Genomic DNA, 22,599 nt, shown 5'->3' with positions numbered 1-22,599 from the left:
ACCAGATTGTTGGGCTTTCTCAAGTGGTGGAGGGCCACTGTTTAGTTTTATCAACATTGGTGTATGATCTAAGACTGCGCAGGCCGTTTTGCCTACCACTGCTGAATGCTCCACGTTGCTGGATGGTACGTTGCCTGGTTGGTTAACAGGTACTTTGAGAACCATGTTCTTCTTTTTCCGATTGCTGATTACGCTGGTGATGCTCCTCCGTTCTTCGTCCGATCGCATTCTGATAGACTGAAATGGGCTACCTATCTGCCTGTCTAACCGTCTTTTTTCCTAACCAATATTCTACGACACTATCTTGCTGCCTGGCTTAAGTCAACTTGACCTCGTTGCCTTCTATTATGTCAAGAGTTTGACTGCGAATTAAAATTGAAATTGGAGTCAAAAAAGGAATTACTTAGATGGTTGAGGTTTAAATGCTTGGCACTGAGTTGCGCAGGGACTGGCACAGGGGCTTGAGAGCTCAGATGATCAAATGAACAGTGCTGAGCAGTGTGGGTCTGCTGAAGTGAGCGTACAAGTCTGGGACCTTGGGCTCTCGGTCTCTCACTTAAAAGTTATGTCGATTATCTTATCGTAATCGAGCTGAGAAGGGGCAGAGAGGAGAGAGGAGAGAGGAGGGATGAAAAGGAAGGAGTTTCTGGCTCACCTCTCAAATCCTGTAACCTCCCCACTTCTGTAGCTGCGCAGTTTGTAGTTTAAAGTTTATAGTTTGTAGATTAGTTGTCGATGTAGTTGCTATATGGCCCCTTGTGTCTCTTGTGTCCCCTTATGGCTCCTTGTAGCTCCTTGTGCCCCTAGTACTGGACAGCACGCGACATGAAAATGAAGTAAAATGTTGATAGGAACGATGGTCCGATCCTGGTCCTGGTCCTAGCCAGCCCTGCAGACATGTTCCTTCTTTGGTAGGGGCTTGCTGCTTCCGCGGCTGCAGCGGCCACTGCTTTTATGCCTCTCAAAATCTGCTGCCCACTCTCTCGGCTCCTTGCAGAGTGTTTCTACGAAATTAGCATGTGCTACAGCAGCAGGAGCAACAGGAGCAACAAAGGCAGGTAGTCGAGTGGTTAGGCAGCGCTGCCACTGTGTGAGTCTGTAGCGGCTCTGTGAGGCTCTATGAGGCGTTATGAGGCGTTATGAGGCGGGGTGTCCCGGGGGCCATGGCAAACTGGATTAACCCAGGCCCTACTGATTACACTGGGCTCCCCCACTTCTCGCAGCCTCCCGCGATTTCTCCCAGTTTCCCAAGCGCTGGGTCACAGTCTTTCCAGGCCCAACTGCGTTGCGGCACCTCCCGCCTTTCACCTTTACCTTCTGCTTTTCTGCTTTTCGCCTTCTGCGGCGTCCCCGCAACAACGGTAGCGGTAACAGCAGCAGCTGTAGCAGGGGAGCAGCCACTTTCCCGCTCTGCTGGCACCGCTGGCTCCGCTCAACTCCGCACGACTCTGCTGCTGCTGGCTGACTGCAAAACCCAGACTGGTTCTCTGTCAGATTTGAATGGTAAAATACCTATAGAAATGTGTGCAGGAGTCCATCAATCGGAAGCAAGTGAGCAGGTAGCGCTTTGCAGCTGCCGGGCCCTTAAAAAAGTGGTCAAACTGGAATGGGCAGGCGTAGGACAAGCAAGAGAGCACCAGACACCGATGGCGATCAGGGAAGAGGGGCAAAGGGGAGGAAGGAAAGGCACAGTTTTTCTGTGTGGTACAATGAGTAATATCACTACTTCTTGGATATTCACCACAGTGAAATGCCATTGGTGGATGCAAACATAGTTGGACAGCCTTGTTACCCAGTGCCTAATGCAAGCTGATCCTCAGTAGCCAGTGGCTGAAAGGAATTTTCCGAAACCCCCTTTCAGCTATTCTGTAACTCCAGGTTCTGCCAATTACTTTTATACCACTCTCAGTACTATTGCTTCCCTTACTGCCACTCTCAATACTGTTACTTTAATTGACATCAATACATTTTCTGCCATCCCTGTCACAGTCAATTCCTTTCCTGTATGTTACCTTATGTTTACTTCAAATCCTCACTCTAATTATTACTTAAGTTTCTGACACTTGCATTATTGTCATTTGCATTACTCTTACACCCATCCATGATACTTTTACATAGTCCCTTTTTTAACTTCCATTACTGGTCCTTCATTTACCATCACTTCTCTTACTGTCAATTACATTAATACTGCTTCAAATGCTGTCCATCTCATTATTATCTCTACAATTTCTCTCACTTGGATTACTCCCACTTCCATTCCTGTCACTTCACTATCATCACAACCATTAATGTCACTTTATTTACTACAACTTTCCTTAATATCAACAATATTACCATCTCTCCCCTTACTGCTACTCTTGTTTCTTCCACTTTGCTTACTATCACTCCTCTTACTGGCAGTAACCTTATGAGAGCCCCATCCCTGTCACTTATTTTACTGTCACTGCAGTTAATGTCACTTCCCTTAGTATCACTTCCAATAGTGCCGCTCATCTTACTGTCACTCCCTGACTCTGACTGCCCATCACTCCAATTACAGGCACTTCCACTATGAGGTCACTTACATGCTTTAAGTGATATCTCTTACATTACTCATTACAAGCTCTGTCTCCTGCAATAGTCTAGCACATATTACTGTCACTCCCCTTACCACCACTAACTTCCATTACCACAATTTCCCTTAATGTCACTTCTCTTACTATCACTGCCCTTTCTGACACTCCTTTTCTGGCACTGCCTTCTCTGTTACTTCCAAAGCTGTCACTTCATTGGTGTGAACCCGGCTTCTGTTACTTTACATATTGTCTCTCCGCTTGTCGCCACTTTCCTCAATGTCATTTCATCATTACACGTTTATTTACTGTTGCTTTATTGGTTCCATTACTTCCTTTTCCATCACTGTCACTTCTTTAACTGTCACTTGTTTTGCAGTCATCCACCTTTCCGTCAGTTCCTATACTGTCAGTGCTGTTAACTACAGTTGCTGCCATTCGCATTGCTGCCACTCCCATTGTAATTTTACCTTACTATGGCATCAGTTCTACAGTTTCTTCCCTTGATATCATTTCCCATTGTGAGTCTCCAATGTTGTCAGTGAAGTGTACAAAAAAATGATGGGTGGAATGTTTGAATTAATCTCAGCCACTGGTAATTACTCCGGGCCGCATCCCAATCCATCGCTATTTGGCACGCCACATCACTTCAGTATTGACCCAGCTATATGAAAATCAGTCTTGACCCTGCTTCTATTAGAATTGCCAAGCCAGGTCCTCCCTGAACCAGAACACAAGCAACCAGGGACCGGTTTTGCCGTAATTATGGGCCCATCAGCCAGGTACATCTTGGTTCCAGTGACAGTGTGCACGGGACCCGCGTCTGGACATACTTGCACCACTTGGGGGGAAACACTAAAGTATAAAGAAAAGTGATGGAGGAAATTCCTGAACTAATCTCAGCCACTCAGTAACATAATTTTCCCTTCCACTTCTGTCAGCTCCTTTATTGTCATTTCTCTTACTCTTACTTACCTTTTGCTCCCTTCTCTTATATCAAATCCATTCTCTCACTTCTCTTACTCTCTGACATTAATGTGGTATCACAAAAAGCAAGACATATGTTTACCTGTTTGCATGAGTTAACAACACTGAACTGTTGACTTTTCCAAAGATTATTTCTTTTTTGTAGTTATACTTGTGTATTTAGACGACGGTGCTGCTGATTTGAAGTTTAAAATACGGATTTTACTCCCTCAGAAAAATATTCAGTCACCCAGATTTTAATCCAGCAATAAAATATTCTGTCGCCCTGACGGGGAAACCATCCTGAAATTAGAGATGTCTGATGCCCAGTGCACATCTCTTATGTTGGGCAAGAACTGCTGTCACAGCAGTTCCTGTCAATGCATTGAACGTGTGCTGTGCGGCTCCATACTCATAATAGTGCCATAAAAGAACATTTTCAATATATTTTTTACTTTAAAAAACAAAGTCAAAAAATGGATTTTCATATGAAAATAAAAAAGCAACGACCCTCTCATCATGGGAGTTTTACCCCATGGAGTGGGAGGTCATTAAAATATTTTAATTTTCACATCCTGCTGCGTTTTGGATGGAGACCTCTGAAAGCAAAAACTGGTTATTTGTTCACTCTCTCTAAATAAAGAGGGAGAACAGAACCTTCGATGTCCCTTACTCTGTAAGGCCTTTGCAGAAGTATGACAGTCGCTGAGACGGAGTAGTCTCCATTACTAATATAATTCTTGTTACTCTAAATAAGGCAGGCGAAACTTCAATTTGGCGGAGAGGGCGCTCTATTGCAGAAGTGACGGAGTACCCTCGCCGCCAAACTCACAATCAGTCCTATTAAATACAAAAAAAATGACTGCAGGCAGATTTTAATAACTTGAGAATGTTTACTGCACAAGTGAACATAAAGTAAGATATTTATTATTTTCACCGTTTTTGAAATGCTGTGTCTATCCTTAGAAATATTCTCTCTGATAAGAATACCATAGAAATGCTTCATTTTTAGATTTTTGGGTACACTCATTGTTTGCCAGTCAAAATTGGCTGAGCCGAAGTTTCTCCGAAAGAGTGATGGATTTCTTTTGGTGAGATATTACAAAAGAAAACTAACATTCATAAGAAAAAAACTTTCTAAACTCTAACTGAAGAATGCACTCTCCGGACACGCACAGAAGCCCATGATGGCTTTGCATGCCTGCTGTAGATGGCCGCTCGATACATGCCAGCTAGTTGACTGATGGGCTAGGCGCGTATCGAAGTGATTTATGTTGTTTCTTCTAAATTATTTCCCTCATTGAGTCGCACAGAAGCAACCCTTCCCGGGGGAACCTTGCCAGAGAGATTACAGCATAATTTAATAAAAAAATAATGCATGGGATGATTTCAGCAACCCAGTCAGCACTGTATAACAGTGGGAAGGAGGCTACATCGTCAGGGATGCGTTTTACCCTGTTGCCCTCCGTGCGAAACAACTTTAGAGATACCTACCGTGTATTTTTGACTGATTAATCGGGCACCACAGTCCTTCATCTAAGCGAGCTTTGGTTATCAAATCGAGGGAGTAAAGTATGGTGAAGGCTAGAGGTGACACAGGATGACAAATCTTTTGAGCAGAATTTATAAGGCTATTTGCCAGTTTTTCATACGATAATTAGCAGTATAATGAATCTAAAAAACCTAGGTGATAAACTCAGTTTCGCGTTTGGTCGCGGGATTTTGGGGTTAATGAATAAGAATAACCCACAAAATAATCACAAAGTGACCCTCCTCTGCTCCTCTGCATGTTCTGCGTGCAGACCAGTTGCCACAAGTAAGGTGCGCCAGATTCTCGTGGGTGCGGCTGGCCAGCCATACATCTTCCGACGGGCCTCGGAGGACAGTGGGAAGCCGCTCTATAAATACACGTCCACAACGCCTGCTGGCAGAACAAAAAATGAATCCTCAGACATAATCCATCTTTCAAAGAATTGACACACTTACAGCCTTCTTCAATCCTCCCAGGAATAACATGAGCTGATGGGGCCAGAGAGATAGAAATAATTAAGAAAAATCACCGAGCCGCGTGCGAGTCATCTTTAGCGCGGAGGGGGTACAGCAGATGATTATTCAAGCACCTACAGCTTTATTATCCTCTCGTCTTCTTTCAGACAGCTTAGCGGGAACAAAGGGCTTAATAATAAACAAACCTTTTAGCGCACCATAATAACGGGGGTGCAATATCGAGTGTAGAATGTGTCAATAGGCGAGCTGGACATTAGGACAACTGCTGCAAATACACACAAGCCCAGATCCCTTGAAAGGCCTTTCATTAGTTACCTGTCTATAGGGCTTCTGACGATGGCACACGTCTTGCATTTTTTTCCCTTAGAGCCACATTCAAACAAGCAATCAATAAACATTTATAGTGTGCACAGCTACAACAAATGGAGGCGTCCCGGCGCTGCGCGGAGACTACAGCAAGACGGCTAGCCAACCAGTAGAACTATCCTTGACTAAAGAGCCAGGTTTTGAGGATCTCATGTTCTGACTCTATCTGGCGCAAATGAGATGGCAGAGAGTTCCACAATCTAGCGGTCCTGACCGAGAAGGGCCTTCCCCCATGTCGAAACTTAACATAGCAAGGGACACAGAGCAGACGCTGGTAGTTAGATCTCAAAGTCCGTTCCTGAGGATATGGGCTGAGTCTTAGCTTAAGGTACCCTGGGCCCACATCACAGATTGGTCGAAAGGCCAAGGTCAGTGCCTTGAATTCTGTCCTCTTAGCCACCGGGAGCCAGTGTAACTGTCACAAATGTGGGGAAATATGATGACAGAAGGAACCCATCGGATTCACTTTCTAAACCATCTTTAGTCTATAAATCAGGTTGGCTGGCAATCACAGATATAGACTGTTGGCGTAATCCAAATGAGAAGTCACTAGCGCCTGGACTATAATCCTGCGGCTACCCTCCGGCAGCAAATGAAGGAGTTTCCTCACGAATTTAAGCTTCCCAAAGCACGCTGAAGAGATCTGCCGTACTGTACCATAAAAGATAGATCCTTCTCCCACTTAATGCCTAGATTTCTTGCTGCCTCCGCTGGGACCAGCCAAGAACCCAGTTCTACAGGCCACCGGAAGCAAGCAGGGAGAGGAGGAACATGACTAAAAAACAGGACCTCCATCTTGTCTGTTTATAATTTCAGGCAATTACTGTTCATCCATCTAGAAACGTCTTTCAGGCACTTCTTTCAGGTAGCAGCAGATTATTCTTTAAACAGGAATACCAACTGAGTATCATCCGTATAAGAAACTACTTTAAACCCGCACGATGCAATGAGAGTAGAGGGTGGCACCAAGTAGATATTAAATAGCAGCGGACTCAAAGTGGAGCCCTGAGGCACTCCACACCATAAGGGGACCGGATCCAGGAGAGTGCCACCCCCTGAATACCCAGCTGATTTAATCTTTCCAGTAGGATAGAGTGTGTTACTGTGTCGAATGCTGCTGATAGATCTAACAAGACTAACAGGGCTGATGCTGCTGATGGGCCAGCATCAACAGTCATTCTCTCAGATTCACCACCTCAACCAAAGCTGTCTCAGTACACAGCAACAAGCTGAGTGAGGTTATAGTCATTGAGTGTCAACATTAGCTGAGAAACCTGGGGGGCAGCTGGGATTGTCTACTTGGAGATTAAGGTCTCCTAGGACCGTAAAATTAGCACAGTGCAGTGACAGCTGGTCAATGACATAGCATAGTTCTGGTGAGGCTATGAGGGCAATCACGTGGTCTATATAGCAGTAGCCCGGCAAAGGAGAGAGCTGGCGAGATCTTAATGCAGAAGCTTAGACACTCCACATTGCCTGTTTTACTCAGCTTGGATAATGATATCTCCCAAGTATCCTTCACAATAATGGCTACCCATCCACACTCGTATCACTATGCCCCGGTTAGCACATTTGATTCGAAAGCCGAAGGAATAGCAAGGCTCAAGTCCGATTCAATTCCTCTTTCATCCACGTTTCAGTTAAGACCATCACATCCCAATGGTTGTCCATCAAAGATAGACAAATGTCATCAGCATGTTTAGGCAGAGACCCACAATTGATCAGGCATGCTCTTAAACTGCTATCTTTCACATTACACAAGTTATATATCACTACGTTTTCCTCACCCGACCCTCCAAGAGCTTCAAATTTAAAGTTGCAGTCTTTACTCCAAGTTGGCACAAGAGTTGCCTAAGCATATGTTACTCCATGAGAGAATCTCTCGGCCATTGTTTGGTTTTACTATTAACAATTTGTTCAGCATGGCTGGTGCTGACCGCGGTACGGATGCGGACAGATGCAGACGGGGTGCCTTTGGTGCGCCTTCGGTACACTGAAGCTACTTAACGTTCAGGGTCTACAATATATAAAATTATGTTCCTGTATGAATGAAATGTTATACCAGTCTCGTGCTGACCGCGCACTGTCATAAGAGGGTCACCTGACCCTTTCTGTATTGCAGAATGCTGGATACTGTTCAAATGGTTGCACATTCAAATTAGGTGTGTGCATAATTTGTGTAATTCCAAGTAGCGCAATAACATCGAGAGATCTAAGAATTCTGTGAGATTATGCTTGAATTATGCAAAAAGGTTTATTCTCTATTTAGCGCTTTTTGTTAGCACAAATATGCCCCCTCTTGTCCAAAATGGAACAAGGATGCATTTTGCGCTCAGAAATAGCATTAAATGCAACAGAACATGAATGGTGAGTGTGAGCATTCCCCCAGCTTCTTAAATGCACTCTTGGGTTATGGTTTTCCCGAATTTATTACCTGCATTTAGTACTATTTTCTCAGCACAAAATGCACCCTTGCATCCAAAATGGATGTGAGGATGCATTTTGTGTGAAGAAACAGCGCTAAAAGTAGCAGAACAGAAAAAGCGAGCGGCTGCTCCTGCTCGCTTAATGTGCTCTCAGTAGGATTTTTTTATCCAAATTACTTTTAGTTACGTGAGCAGAAGTAAGCACGTAATTCACAATAACTCTCTGTCAAAGAGTAACAAAGAGTTATTGATATTACTCCAACTTCTCTGGTGTAATTGAAATTCGGCTCAGGCCTCTTTCAAATTAGGAAGTTCTCTGATTTTTGTGGCAGCACATAGTCCTTGGGGGACAGAAAATGGGAGTCATATAGGGTTTGTGACCAGTGCCTGGCGTGGTCTTTCAGAGGATAGTAAAGAAAGATCTATAGATCTTTCAGTCTTCTTTGACCTCTTGCTGCAGAGGGTGATGTGATCAGGATCTACACACCACCCTCTCTTCTGGCTGGAGCCCTCATACACATGCAGTCAGCATGACGTGGATTAGGTGGCCTGGGACGGTGCCATGGGATAACAGCAAGTTCATGTTCCGGGTATTCACCTACACTCTTGTGGGTGGCCCTCAAAACTCCCAAAGGCTATATCCGCAATACCACATGGAGAGCTGTTAGTGAGTCCGTCACTCTGTATGGTTTACTTTGCACTAAATTGTTCAGACACACTAAACTACTGTTTACCAATGCAGCGCTCTAGGGCACTAACAACATAGTATGCTATTTCTGGCTACCTAGTGACATACGAAGTGCACTCAATCAACAAGTTAGAAGATTAATTTTTTCTAATTCACATTTTAGTGATGTGGGATAGTGGAGTAATTTCATAAACTTTGTGTAACAAACACAATGTAAAATTAAGAGAAAATTTCACCCAGGCCTAATTAGCACAGCAGGCTAATATCTTCCTAGGCAGACAGGCTCTGATCTCAGTGGGAAAGGAGTTGCTACCAGACCGATTTTAGTGACAACAGAGGAGGGGTTAGCTCATTTACCTGGCCATACCTCTAGGGTGTCATATACAAAACAGGGCAACCCAATAATCTCCTTGGGACTGGGTATAATCAATAACACAATGCAAATGTCCCTAGAAGAATCATTTAATTATTGTTTAGTATTTGAAAGCATGTCACATATGTGACATAATTTATCACAAACTCGGGAATTTCTCTTAAAACAATTGTTTAATAAAATTTTAGACAAAATATTAAATTAGACATGTATCACAACCAAAATACTACTGATAGTCTCCATCAATTACACAGTAGTAACAAAACACCTTTTGCTTTTCAAACATAGGGACGAAAATCACCATATGTCAAAATGAAACAGATCTTTTTATATTGCTTTCATTATGCCTCATAGAACATAAATCCAAACAAAAAGGTGCCAAAGCGTTGACGTTTTTCGGTCTCTCTAATGGTCTAGAAGATTCCCGAGACCATCTTCAGGATGGAAGAGTTGCACAATCAATCTCAGAGTTAATCCCCAAATAAGTGCTTGGTTCTCCCCTCGACTCGGTTCCTGGAGTCGAGGGGAGAACTGAACACTGCTGGTTCCTAATAGAACCCTTATTTTGATGATTGACTTGTACAGCTCACTTATTTGGAGATGTACCCTGAGATTGATTGTGCAACTCTTCCGTCCTGAAAATGGTTGTGGGGATCTTCTCTGGTGTAAGTTTGTACTCCCCCTGTTTCCAAACCGCAAAAAGTGGGACTTGGAAACTTTTTTCCTACTTTCTGCCTCGAGAAACAATGGAGACAAGGGTTGCCATGGCAATCAATGTCGAATCGCCGATTGGCTCAACATGTTCGGTTGCCCACCGAAGGTGATTCGACTTCCAGAAAAGTTTCTAAGTGCAAACGTAGAGGCCTTTGCTGGGACCGATGCCAAACATCATCCAATCAACATCTAAGCCTTAATTCCTGGACACAGACTTTGGACTTTACCCACTCTAAGTTTTCATACCTTGGTCAATGACTGGACAGGGACCCAGCTCTTTAGTACCCTGCCATCGTTGAGCCTTGCTACAGAACCAGCGTGCAGCTTGCTTTGCAAACGACTTGTTGATAGCAATTTTTTATCAATAAAATTTTCCAAGCCTTAAGGTAAACTTAAACTTCACACCAGGATGAATCGGTTACTTGTATCTGGCTGGCAATACATCATGATCAGCCTTAACTTTGGATTTTTACCCGGTCTAGTTTGACCAGATACCCGCAGTTGGCGCTTTGTGCTTTTACTGGTGCTATTTTCCTTAAAAATTTTACAAATTTATATCTTCAATTCCCTTGATTGGATTTTTGTAGTTTTGGTGTCAAATATTATACATTTTGTATCAATTGGAGTTTTTATTATTGTGTTGTGTTTTTGATTTTTAAACTGTTTTAGTACTTCTAAATGCTTTACACATTTTCTTAAGTTAAGCCTGTCTTCTCTTTACCATAGCTACCAAGGTGTCGTGTACTGCTACCTCATCTCAGCAATGAACACGCAGGAGACCAGGTACAGGTTTACATGTCTTTATTATCATACATGCTCAGGGTGCATCTCACGTCTGTCCTCGTCGTCGTCCTGGTCTGGAGTGACCTCTTCCTGTCTGTCCACAGGAAGTCGTGTCCAGTGACCTGGACGCTGCCCTGTGGCCCACAGGGTCCTAGTGCCCTGTGTTGGTGGTCAGGTCACCACACAAGGGATGAACACAGGTTTAAATTACTGAAACCTTTACTGAAGCTAACAAAAATAGTGACATTTACCTGTGGCTGACTACCATCCATCCCAGCTAATTATCCACTTTCTCACACTTTCATAACTGTAAACTGGATATGGGAAATTGGGGTGTTGACTGATTGAGGTGTGAGCACTGGTCAAGGAGCAACCGCAGTCCTTGTCAGTGTAAGGCACAAACAATCCCCAAATTAACCAGTGTTCATCCCCCTGGTAACTTGGCATAGAGCAGTCAAGCTTAACTTAGATGCAATATATAAAGTATTTCAGCAACACTAAAAACAGTAAAACAGTGGAAACAACACACAAACAGATCCTACCCCAAGTTAGAAAAATAGAGCAAAGCTTAACAAATAAAACATGTCCAAAACAACGAAAATCCAATAAGTAGAACCAGAGTTATGCATTTTACAGGATAAAGTGTAAAACAACAATTGAAAGTGGCAACCTCAGCTATTTAGTTGTGCTGGACCAGGTCAAAGTCAAACGTTTAGGCCAACTGAAAATGTACCTTCTCAAGTTTTGTGCCAAGGAGAGCAGCATGGGCGGATGTCAACGCAGATTAAAGGATAGGCCGGGCATCACTGATGGAGAGGCTGGTGCTTTGCATTTGTGGTCCCCACAAGTGGTTGATGTTGTGGTGTGAAGAGATAGGTTGGCAGTGGCTTGTGCTGGTATCTGGTGTGAGTAGCACGGTCTCAGTGCGAACGCCCCCTTTCACGGTCGCAAAGAGCCCAAAAGCTTGATTTGAGCTCGCTGAGCCACACCAAGGGTCCAGGAACAGAGGGACACCACCTAGCAGTCAGGAACTTGCTGCAGCTAGGTCCAGGAGCTGGTTGTGAGAGCCTTTTATATCCCTGAGGCTCAGATCAGGAGGCCAGCTGTTTAGTATTTGAAGTCACTCTGGGAACTGGGTTCAAGATGAAGCTGCAGGTCCAGTTCTTGTTCCCAAAACAATAGGGCAGCAGGTAGCAGGTCAGCACAGCATGGCAACAGTTCCTTTAGAGCAGCAGTCCAGCAGAGTGGCAGTCTTTGTAGCAGCACAGCAGTCCTTCTTCCTGGCAGAGTATCCCCAGCCGAGAAGTGTACTAAAAAGTTGATGTCTGAGGTCCTACTTTTATGCCCTAGTTATGGAAGGTGGAAGAAGCTTCTAGCAATTTTTTATCAATAAAATTTTCCAAGCCTTAAGGTAAACTTAAACTTCACACCAGGATGAATCGGTTACTTGTATCTGGCTGGCAATACATCATGATCAGCCTTAACTTTGGATTTTTACCCGGTCTAGTTTGACCAGATACCCGCAGTTGGCGCTTTGTGCTTTTACTGGTGCTATTTTCCTTAAAAATTTTACAAATTTATATCTTCAATTCCCTTGATTGGATTTTTGTAGTTTTGGTGTCAAATATTATACATTTTGTATCAATTGGAGTTTTTATTATTGTGTTGTGTTTTTGATTTTTAAACTGTTTTAGTACTTCTAAATGCTTTACACATTTTCTTAAGTTAAGCCTGTCTTCTCTTTACCATAGCTACCAAGGTGTCGTGTACTGCTACCTCATCTCAGCAATGAACACGCAGGAGACCAGGTACAGGTTTACATGTCTTTATTATCATACATGCTCAGGGTGCATCTCACGTCTGTCCTCGTCGTCGTCCTGGTCTGGAGTGACCTCTTCCTGTCTGTCCACAGGAAGTCGTGTCCAGTGACCTGGACGCTGCCCTGTGGCCCACAGGGTCCTAGTGCCCTGTGTTGGTGGTCAGGTCACCACATCTCCCCCTTTGTCACAAACAGAACGTCTTTGTCACATGTACAAGTCCTTGGCCCAGTACCTCATGACGATGAGATAATAGACCGATGGTGATGGAGAGAGAGGGAGAGAGAGAGAGAGAGAGAGAGAGAGAGTCTCTACATTTCTTCTAGTAGTCTTCTTGTCTTCTTGCACTCCCTTTTTGGTCTTTGTTCTCTGCTCTGTTCTTGTCCTCCGTTTTCCTCTTTTGGTGGTGTTGCCTCTCTTGTTGTCCCTTGCTCTCTGTCTTCTGTTGTTGTTGCACGTTCTTCCTCTTCCACTTTGAATTCCTTGAAGTGGGAACTGTTTCTTGTTATTCTTCTGTTGTCGGAAGCTGCAGTCACCATTGACCCTTTTACGTCAGTCACAACCAGCGGGTCTCTTGAGAATGGGCTGTCCGACTTTCTTTGTTGTTTCTGTCGCACTACCACCAGATCCCCTTCAGCTAGCTGGTGTTCAGTTGCATTTCTCCTTTTGTCAGCATATTCTTTCATTCTCTTTTTCGCTTGGTGATCTCTGTCCGCAATGTCACTTCTGGTCGTACTTTCCGTTGCGTCTATCTGAGGTAGCCTTGTTTTGCTTGATCTCCCTAGCACCAGCTCTGCTGGGCACCTGCCAGTGGAGCTGTGAGGGGTATTCCTGTAGTCTCTGAGCACTTGACAAAGCGCTTGTCCAATTGATATCTGCGTCAATTTTGCCCGCATTATGGCTTTCTTGATAGTCCCCATGAATCGTTCTGCCATTCCATTGGCCTGTGGCCACAAAGGAGTTATTTTCCGGTGCTTGATCCCCAGATATTCCAGGAATCTACGGAATTCCTCTCCAGAAAATGGAGGACCATTATCTGTTTTCAGTGTCTGTGGGGAGCCCCAGGCGGCAAATATGTCGTCTAGCACTGGTAGTGTAGCACTTGCCGACGTCGACGATACTTCTCTCACTATTGGAAACCTTGAAAATTCGTCGATGACCACTAGCAGGTACTTTCCATTCTCCAGTGGCCCATAGAAGTCTGTTGCAAGCTCTGTCCATACTGCAGGAGGCAGTTCCGACATTTTCAGTGGTGTCGGTTTGGCAGGAGGTCCTGTTACTTGACAGGTGTGACAGTGCGATATCTCTTCTTCCACCATGTTGTCCAATCCCGGGAACCACACTTTTTCCCTCAACATCTTCTCTGTCGCTACAATGCCTCGATGCGACTCGTGTGCTAGTTCAACTGTTCTCTTTCTTAACCGACGTGGTATTACAATTCTTGAGCCCCTCCTCAGGATTCCCTTTTCCGTTTCAGACAGCTCTTCGCTTATCTTTTTGATTGCCAGTAGTTCCTCTTTATTGACTCCTTCTTCTGTGATGGTGTTGCTGTTGATGTGTCTCCACCGCTGCTGCCGTACCACCACTCCGATGGCCTTAATTGTCGGGTCTCCTTTTGTTTCTCGCTCTAGTTCTTCATTTGTTATTGATGCCGGAGTGTTCTGTCTCACAATGAAGTTTAGATATTCTTCTGCCATTGTGGGGCCACCTTTTTGATAGGGAAGTGGATGCCGTGACATGTAGTCCGCTGGATTTTGATCTTTCCCTGGTTTGTGGACAATCGTGAAGTTGTAGTCCATCAACCTGATCCCCCACCGTTCAATTCTTGGGGGTATCTTTGCCTTTGGGTTTCCGTATAGTGTTACTAGGGCTTGATGATCTGTTATTATCGTGAACGGTTTTCCGTATATGAACATGTGATAGTGCTCACACGCCCATACTACCGCCAAACTCTCCTTTTCTGGTTGAGAGTATGCCCTCTCAATGTCCGACAAGCTCTTGCTTCCGTAGGCCACTATCTGTCGAGGTGAATCTTTTCCTGGCTTGTGTTGTGCTAATATCGCGCCAAGGCCTACCGGGCTTGCATCTGCTGTCAGTTCGGTGCATAGTCTCGGGTCGAAATAAGCTAGGTGGTCCACTGCCGTTACTTATGCCCTTATTTCTTCGAACGCCCTTTGACACTCTGTGGTCCAGTCGAATGTTTGACCCTGCTTCGTCAATTCTCTCAGTGGCGTGCTCACTGTCACAAAGTCCTTTATGTGTCTCGCGCAGTAGCTGGCAAGGCCGAGGAATGAGCGCACGTCAGCGACGTCTTTTGGTTCTTTTGTTTTTTCAAAGGTGTCTATTTTGCCACGATCTGGTCTCATTCCTTTCTTCGAAAAGATGTGTCCGAAGAATAATAGTTCTTCTCTGCCCAGCTCGCATTTCTTCTCATTTACTGTTAGGCCCACCTCTACTAGCTGTGAACACACTTCTCTCAAAGCCTTATCGTGTTCGTCATCACATTTGCCAAACACCAGTATATCATCACTGTAGTTCAGACTGTTTTTGATCGGTCTGATGATCTGCCTGATCGTTTCCTGGAAGATCTCTGCTGCTGACGATATTCCGAAACTTAACCTCTTGTAGCGAAATAATCCGAGGTGCGTCGAGAAGGTCGTTATGTATCTGGACTGCTGGTCCAGCTCCAGTTGGTGGTACCCTTTGCATAGGTCGAGCTTGGAGAATTTCCTCATTCCGGTCAGGCAACTTATCATGTCATCTAGATGCGGCCCTGGGTGTCGTTCTCGTTCGATGGCCGTGTTGGGTATTCTCATATCCACACATATTCTAATTTGTGCGGCGTCCTTTTTTGGTACCGCCACTATGGGGGACACCCATGGCGTTGGCCCCTCTGCTGGCTCGATGATGTCCTGTTCTAGTAGTGCCTTTATTTCTTCCTCCACCTGAGGTTGTAGATGGATGGGCACCCTTCGGTGATGCTGGGCCACCGGCCTGACCGATTCATTTATGTGTAGAGTTATTTGTCTTCCTTTCAACTTTCCAAGTCCGTTTGTTAGTGCTGGGTACTCTTGTAAGATGTTCTCTCTGTCCGACATGTGATACATCATCTTTAGTAGGCCCATGATCTTTGCCGTTACGTTGCTCAGTAGACATGGTGCGGGAATGTCTCCTCGTAGCACATGTATTTCTTCTGTGACAGTCTTGCCCTTGTGCGTCATGGTGTCCGTGAATTTTCCCATGTTCGTTACTGGATTCTGTGCACCCCAGGTGAATACTTTGACATTTGACGGTCTAAGTGGTGGTTTCTTCTTCATCTTATCATATTCCGTGGCACACATGATGTTACATGTGGCCCCACTATCCAGCACAAATTCTGTTTGATGGGGCCCTACGTCGATGGTCACCCAATCCGTCTTTTTTATTGACTTCCTATCCACTAGTCTGATGTGCTCCTCTTCATGCCCTTCTTCCATGGACATGAGGTAGAGGCGTTCTACCTTTCCAGCTGCTCTTTCCTCTTCTTCCTCATCTCCCGACTCTGCCGACGAGCTTCTTGCTGTCGCTTCCATGTGCCTTACATGCCTGTTCGTTGTCGCTCTTGGTTTTCCTCGTTCATTTTTGAAATGTGCCCCTTGGCACATGGTGGCAAAATGGCCGCTTTTGTTGCATTTTCTACATGTCTGACCGAATGCCGGGCATGCTCCTCGGTGTGGAAAATCCAGACCGCATCTGTAACATTGAGAACCTTCTTTCCTTGTTCCTTGTTCCTTTGATCCTTTCTTCCAGTTGCCCGTCTTGCGGGTATCTGTCATTCGGTGTATCTGTTCTCCTTTCCGGTCCATCTGCCTGGCTTGCACCATTGCCCTAACTTCCGCTCTTGCTAAATCTCGAATTTTTTCTACACTGGTCGGTTCTTTAAGTAGTCTTGTGCGAAATTCTGTGTCGCGACAGCCTTCTATCAATCTTAGGCGAAGGGCCTGTTCATTGTCATAGTTTTCAAATTCACAGTGAGCCACTAGCTTTCTCAGCCTTGTTGCGAAGTCATCCATTGACTCATCCAGCTGTTGAAATGCCATGTTGAAGTTGTATCTTTCAAAGTCGACGTTCCTTTGGGGGTCGAACTTGGTCGTTAGACATTTTATCAATTTGTCGTATGTCTTTATTTCGCTCGGGGCAGTGTTATGAGGAGGTCCTCCACTTCATCCCCCGCTAAGTTTAGGAATAGTCCTAGTTTCTTTCCGTCCACTACATCGGTTGCCTCCACGTAGCGCTCAAATTTCACAATCCACTTCTCCCATCGTATTCCCACTTGTGGTTCTGATACACTGAACGGTAGTGGTGTGCGATACTGCACACTATGTTTTGTTTCTGGCATTTTCTCTTTCCTTGTTCCTTTTGTTGCCTTTATACTTTTATTTGTTTTCCTTGCCTTTTACCTGGCTGCCCTTTGCACCCTCTTGTAATTTTCTTGAACTTTTATTTGCCCCTTTGCTTTCCTTCTTCTTTGACCTCTTTGTCACTTATTTCTGAGCTTTTTCTTCTTCTTTGTGCCTTTTTTCGACTTTTTGCCTGTTTCTAAGATGGCCGCCCGTTTTTCTGCTCTTCTTATTGGTCCGGCCGCCTGACCTTAAGATGGCCGCCAAGTCTCGCGATCTTTCGCGCCCAATCCTCGTTTGCCTGACTGCAAAATGGCCGCTCCGCTTTGCTGCTTTCCTATTGGTCCAGACCGCCTGACCCCAAAATGGCTGCCGAGACTCTCGCGAGAGCTCGCGCCGATTTCTTTCGTTCGCGTGCTTCTCTTCAGCGCTTACCCGATCAGGCAGGGGGCTCAGATGGCGATCTTCCCTTCGGTCCGTTGTCAGTCGGGGTGGGCTCCCGCTTCAACGAGGGTGCTGCTCTTCCTTCTGTTTCGGCAATGCAGGGTGGGCTCCTGTTTTCCAGTTATTCTTTGTGCGAGGGATGCACACGCGTGGGATCATCAAACGCCTTCGTCGCCAGTTGTTGTGTACTGCTACCTCATCTCAGCAATGAACACGCAGGAGACCAGGTACAGGTTTACATGTCTTTATTATCATACATGCTCAGGGTGCATCTCACGTCTGTCCTCGTCGTTGTCCTGGTCTGGAGTGACCTCTTCCTGTCTGTCCACAGGAAGTCGTGTCCAGTGACCTGGACGCTGCCCTGTGGCCCACAGGGTCCTAGTGCCCTGTGTTGGTGGTCAGGTCACCACACAAGGGATGAACACAGGTTTAAATTACTGAAACCTTTACTGAAGCTAACAAAAATAGTGACATTTACCTGTGGCTGACTACCATCCATCCCAGCTAATTATCCACTTTCTCACACTTTCATAACTGTAAACTGGATATGGGAAATTGGGGTGTTGACTGATTGAGGTGTGAGCACTGGTCAAGGAGCAACCGCAGTCCTTGTCAGTGTAAGGCACAAACAATCCCCAAATTAACCAGTGTTCATCCCCCTGGTAACTTGGCATAGAGCAGTCAAGCTTAACTTAGATGCAATATATAAAGTATTTCAGCAACACTAAAAACAGTAAAACAGTGGAAACAACACACAAACAGATCCTACCCCAAGTTAGAAAAATAGAGCAAAGCTTAACAAATAAAACATGTCCAAAACAACGAAAATCCAATAAGTAGAACCAGAGTTATGCATTTTACAGGATAAAGTGTAAAACAACAATTGAAAGTGGCAACCTCAGCTATTTAGTTGTGCTGGACCAGGTCAAAGTCAAACGTTTAGGCCAACTGAAAATGTACCTTCTCAAGTTTTGTGCCAAGGAGAGCAGCATGGGCGGATGTCAACGCAGATTAAAGGATAGGCCGGGCATCACTGATGGAGAGGCTGGTGCTTTGCATTTGTGGTCCCCACAAGTGGTTGATGTTGTGGTGTGAAGAGATAGGTTGGCAGTGGCTTGTGCTGGTATCTGGTGTGAGTAGCACGGTCTCAGTGTGAACGCCCCCTTTCACGGTCGCAAAGAGCCCAAAAGCTTGATTTGAGCTCGCTGAGCCACACCAAGGGTCCAGGAACAGAGGGACACCACCTAGCAGTCAGGAACTTGCTGCAGCTAGGTCCAGGAGCTGGTTGTGAGAGCCTTTTATATCCCTGAGGCTCAGATCAGGAGGCCAGCTGTTTAGTATTTGAAGTCACTCTGGGAACTGGGTTCAAGATGAAGCTGCAGGTCCAGTTCTTGTTCCCAAAACAATAGGGCAGCAGATAGCAGGTCAGCACAGCATGGCAACAGTTCCTTTAGAGCAGCAGTCCAGCAGAGTGGCAGTCTTTGTAGCAGCACAGCAGTCCTTCTTCCTGGCAGAGTATCCCCAGCCGAGAAGTGTACTAAAAAGTTGATGTCTGAGGTCCTACTTTTATGCCCTAGTTATGGAAGGTGGAAGAAGCTTCTAGACAATGGCTTGAAATTCCCTGCCTCGCCTGCCTTGGCTCCAAGCTGGCTGCAGTAAAATATGGGGATGTTAGGCCCTTTGTATGAAGGCAGAGCGCAGTCTATTCAATTGTTAGTGTATCTGTGCACAGCTTGGCCCCTCCATCCTGTAAGAAGATGGACCACCCAGTAACACCTAATCCCTCTATTATATGACTGTGTGGGAGGAAATCTTTCCTCCAGATCCTCAATGCTGGAAAAAGTATCTGACTGTCAGTTCCTCAACTTCGTCCTACTCAAAGATTCCCACATGTCCGAAAAAGTGACAAACTCCCATTCTGCATTTGAACTTAAAAGAAGTGTCAAAGCTTTTCTTAGAAAAAGTGACAGATGGACTGATTTGGATCTTGGTGGACGGGTTACTCTGTCACAACGGTGATGAACATCTCATCTACTGAAATATAAATCCCATTATGTCCTATGGGATTTATATTTCAATGAACGGTATACCTGTCAACATTGTGACGGTGTACCTCATCGGCCCAGATCTAAATCAGGCCCAGAGTCTTTTTCTGATGTCAGATTTGAAAACATTTTTGAACTTCCTGACTTCCAGACATTCATTTAGACCAATCCGCTTGGTTTATCTGACCGGAGCTCCATTGTGTTTGGCCTGAAATCATGCCAAGGTTCCAGTCTACCTCTTCCACAGACTATCACTGCCACTTGGCTTGGCTATTTGATGCTATTTTTACTTTCAACTTTGAAATGTCATATCTTCGGTTCACCTTATTGGATTTTTGTTGATTTGGTGCAAAAACTTTTAAAACATTTTATTCAGTTTATTTAATTCAGTTTGGCACTATTATTGTTTGATGCTTATCCTTTATTATGGCTTCTTTACTGAATACATACTTTACACATTGCCCTAAGTTAAGCCTGTCTGCACTGAGCCATTGCTACCAGGGGGTTGAGCTAAGGTTGATTTAGTGACTTTGAGGATACATCCTTACAAGAAGTGTTATTATTCCTTGAGGTGGGCAGTCAAGCACCTCAAATAATAATCCACTTTATTAAATTTGTGAACATTGGGAGGAAACAAAAAAACACAGAGTAACAGCCAATGTTGCATATTACACAAGATACAGCGCTGCGGTCCTCCTGATATACTGACTGACATTACTAGGAAACTCCTTCAGTCAAACACCCTCTACTTTGCCAAAACTGAGTGTGAGGATACCAAATGCACCCTGGACTTGTGTAAAAAAAAAAAGAACTCAAGAAGAGTGAGCCCTGCTCTCTTACTTCAATAAACTCATAAACTAACCCCCTGGTTTCGTTTTGTTCTGCCTTGCCTAGTGGTAACTAAGGATAATTCTGTAAAAACAACAGAGAGACTGGATGTGTAAAACAAGGCAGGCGCAGCTAACCCCCTAGTTCGGGAGGGATGTTAAGCAAAAAAGACAAGACAGCTAAAAGCTTCTACATTTATAAAGCATAATACTCCCTCAGCTTTGTTCAAATGCAATGGAAATCATAAACAAGCACTGGCAATGCCAATAGGTCTTGCTTGCCTTTATATATAAATGAAAGCAAAGTCTTGTTTATAGTAGTCTTTAATGTATCAGAATATCGATGCTCTAACTTCAACATTTCTGTTGCAGATTTTCTGATAACCACCTATGTGGCACTGAAATACAGCGTTCTGGCATTGCTTAAATATTGCTTTTTTTCTTAGATGCAACTCTGCCTTCAGGCCAGGACTTGAGTGGGTCCCCGTCAGACGCAGGAAAGGAGGAAAGCAACAAAGCAAATAGTAAGAACTGACATTGACAGGAAAGTTATTTAACTTTGAGAAAGGATTGGCTCGGTTGAGTATGTTACACAAAGCTGACTCCAAAAGACAGCTGGAGCGGCCTGTAACAAGACACCAAAAATAGAAGACGGGGCTTCTGAAAGTTGCCATGTCTTGCTGCCCCACACCCACCAGCAAATTTAAGATAAGGTGAATATATATAGAGTACTCGATACCATAGTAAAGAACAGAGAACGGAGGACGTAGATAAAAGATGAAGAGCAGAACTAAAATAACTTTACCCTGAAACACTTTCCAGCGGACTTCTTTAAAGTATAATTCAAAGGGTAATAGTACTTTTTACACCAACCAGGCAGAAATATAGATATCTGGGCCTTTGCACAACATTCTCTGCATCCCTGAGATGTCACATGAAGAGTCAATGATAAGTGGTGTGGAAAGCACATGAGATATACTACTGATATGCACTGATACAACATCTGATAGTACCACCGGTTCTGTGCTCATGCCTGATCAGGAACCAGTCTAGAGTGGGTCTAAAATGCTGCTTCCTTCAGTGAATTGTTGAAGCTGGGAAGTAATTGCTCTGCCAGGAGCAGAGCAGATTAGGGCCATAAGGCAAAAATTAGCTAGATTACATGTCTCAATGGTTTTTGTTTCTAAAGGCAATGAAAATTACCGCTTTAAGATTATAGGCTAATTTGCCAAAAGAAAAAAGTTAACTCTCAAGAGGACAGAGGTTAGGACATAGACGATTTCAATGTACTTTCATTTTAGTGGCTGAGCTGTGATAATGCAGTAGCCAAATCTTTACTCTAACTTCTAAAACCTATAAATTGTTCTCAATTTTCAGCATTATCACATAGAACAGAAATGATAACCAAGTGTGTCTACCTCTAAGATCACAAAGACCTGTTCATCCAAGTCTCCTCTTCTTGAGGGTATTCATATAAGTGGAGGTTGCACCAATGTATGTTATCTTTACAAAAAAATTGTGAAAGGACAAGATGGCACCTCACGTGCGCACCACCAGTCGATCTTGCTGATTGATTCTCAACAGCTATGCTCACTTTTCTCATCATTGGTAACCATCTTGCCTTGAAATAAAGATATGTCCCAAAAATAAATGCCAAAAATGATAATACCACTGTGATGTGTACATCATGATGGAACGCGCTCCTTGTTAATGAAGGCAAATTTGTACTACAGTAGGGTACACACCTAAAAGAGGAACTCACGTTTGGAGTTTTCTTTAGTGCAATGGAGTGGAGAGCTGGTACGAGTGACTCGGACTCCCACATGTCATTTTATAGAACGACACCATTGTCCAAGGCAATGAAACATGTCAGCTGAGTAATAAGTGGTCTGCGTAAATGCAGCTGGTTTTAAACTTTGAATAAGTGAAAAGTGGAGAATCAAGTTGGTAATTGTGCTACTTACTTCAGTTTTATTTTCACGGGGTCTCGTCTTTGTGGTAGTCGTGAGGTAACCTGTGTTAGATACACTATTAAAGCTACAACCCTATATATACAGGGGGGAAGGTGGGTATTGACTGTCATTTGCAAAAATGTTGTTATATAAAATTCAGGCAGCGAAGTGGAAGGACACTACCTCTGATAAAAGTGAGGAGTGGTAGGGAAAAAGAGTGATGGAACCCCCACCTCCACTTATATGAATAACCTCAAGAA

This window comes from Lissotriton helveticus, chromosome 5_1, assembly GCF_964261635.1.
Source record: "Lissotriton helveticus chromosome 5_1, aLisHel1.1, whole genome shotgun sequence".
NCBI lineage: Eukaryota > Metazoa > Chordata > Amphibia > Caudata > Salamandridae > Lissotriton > Lissotriton helveticus.
The sequence above is the reverse complement of the archived record's forward strand: the minus strand, read 5'-3'. Positions refer to the sequence as shown.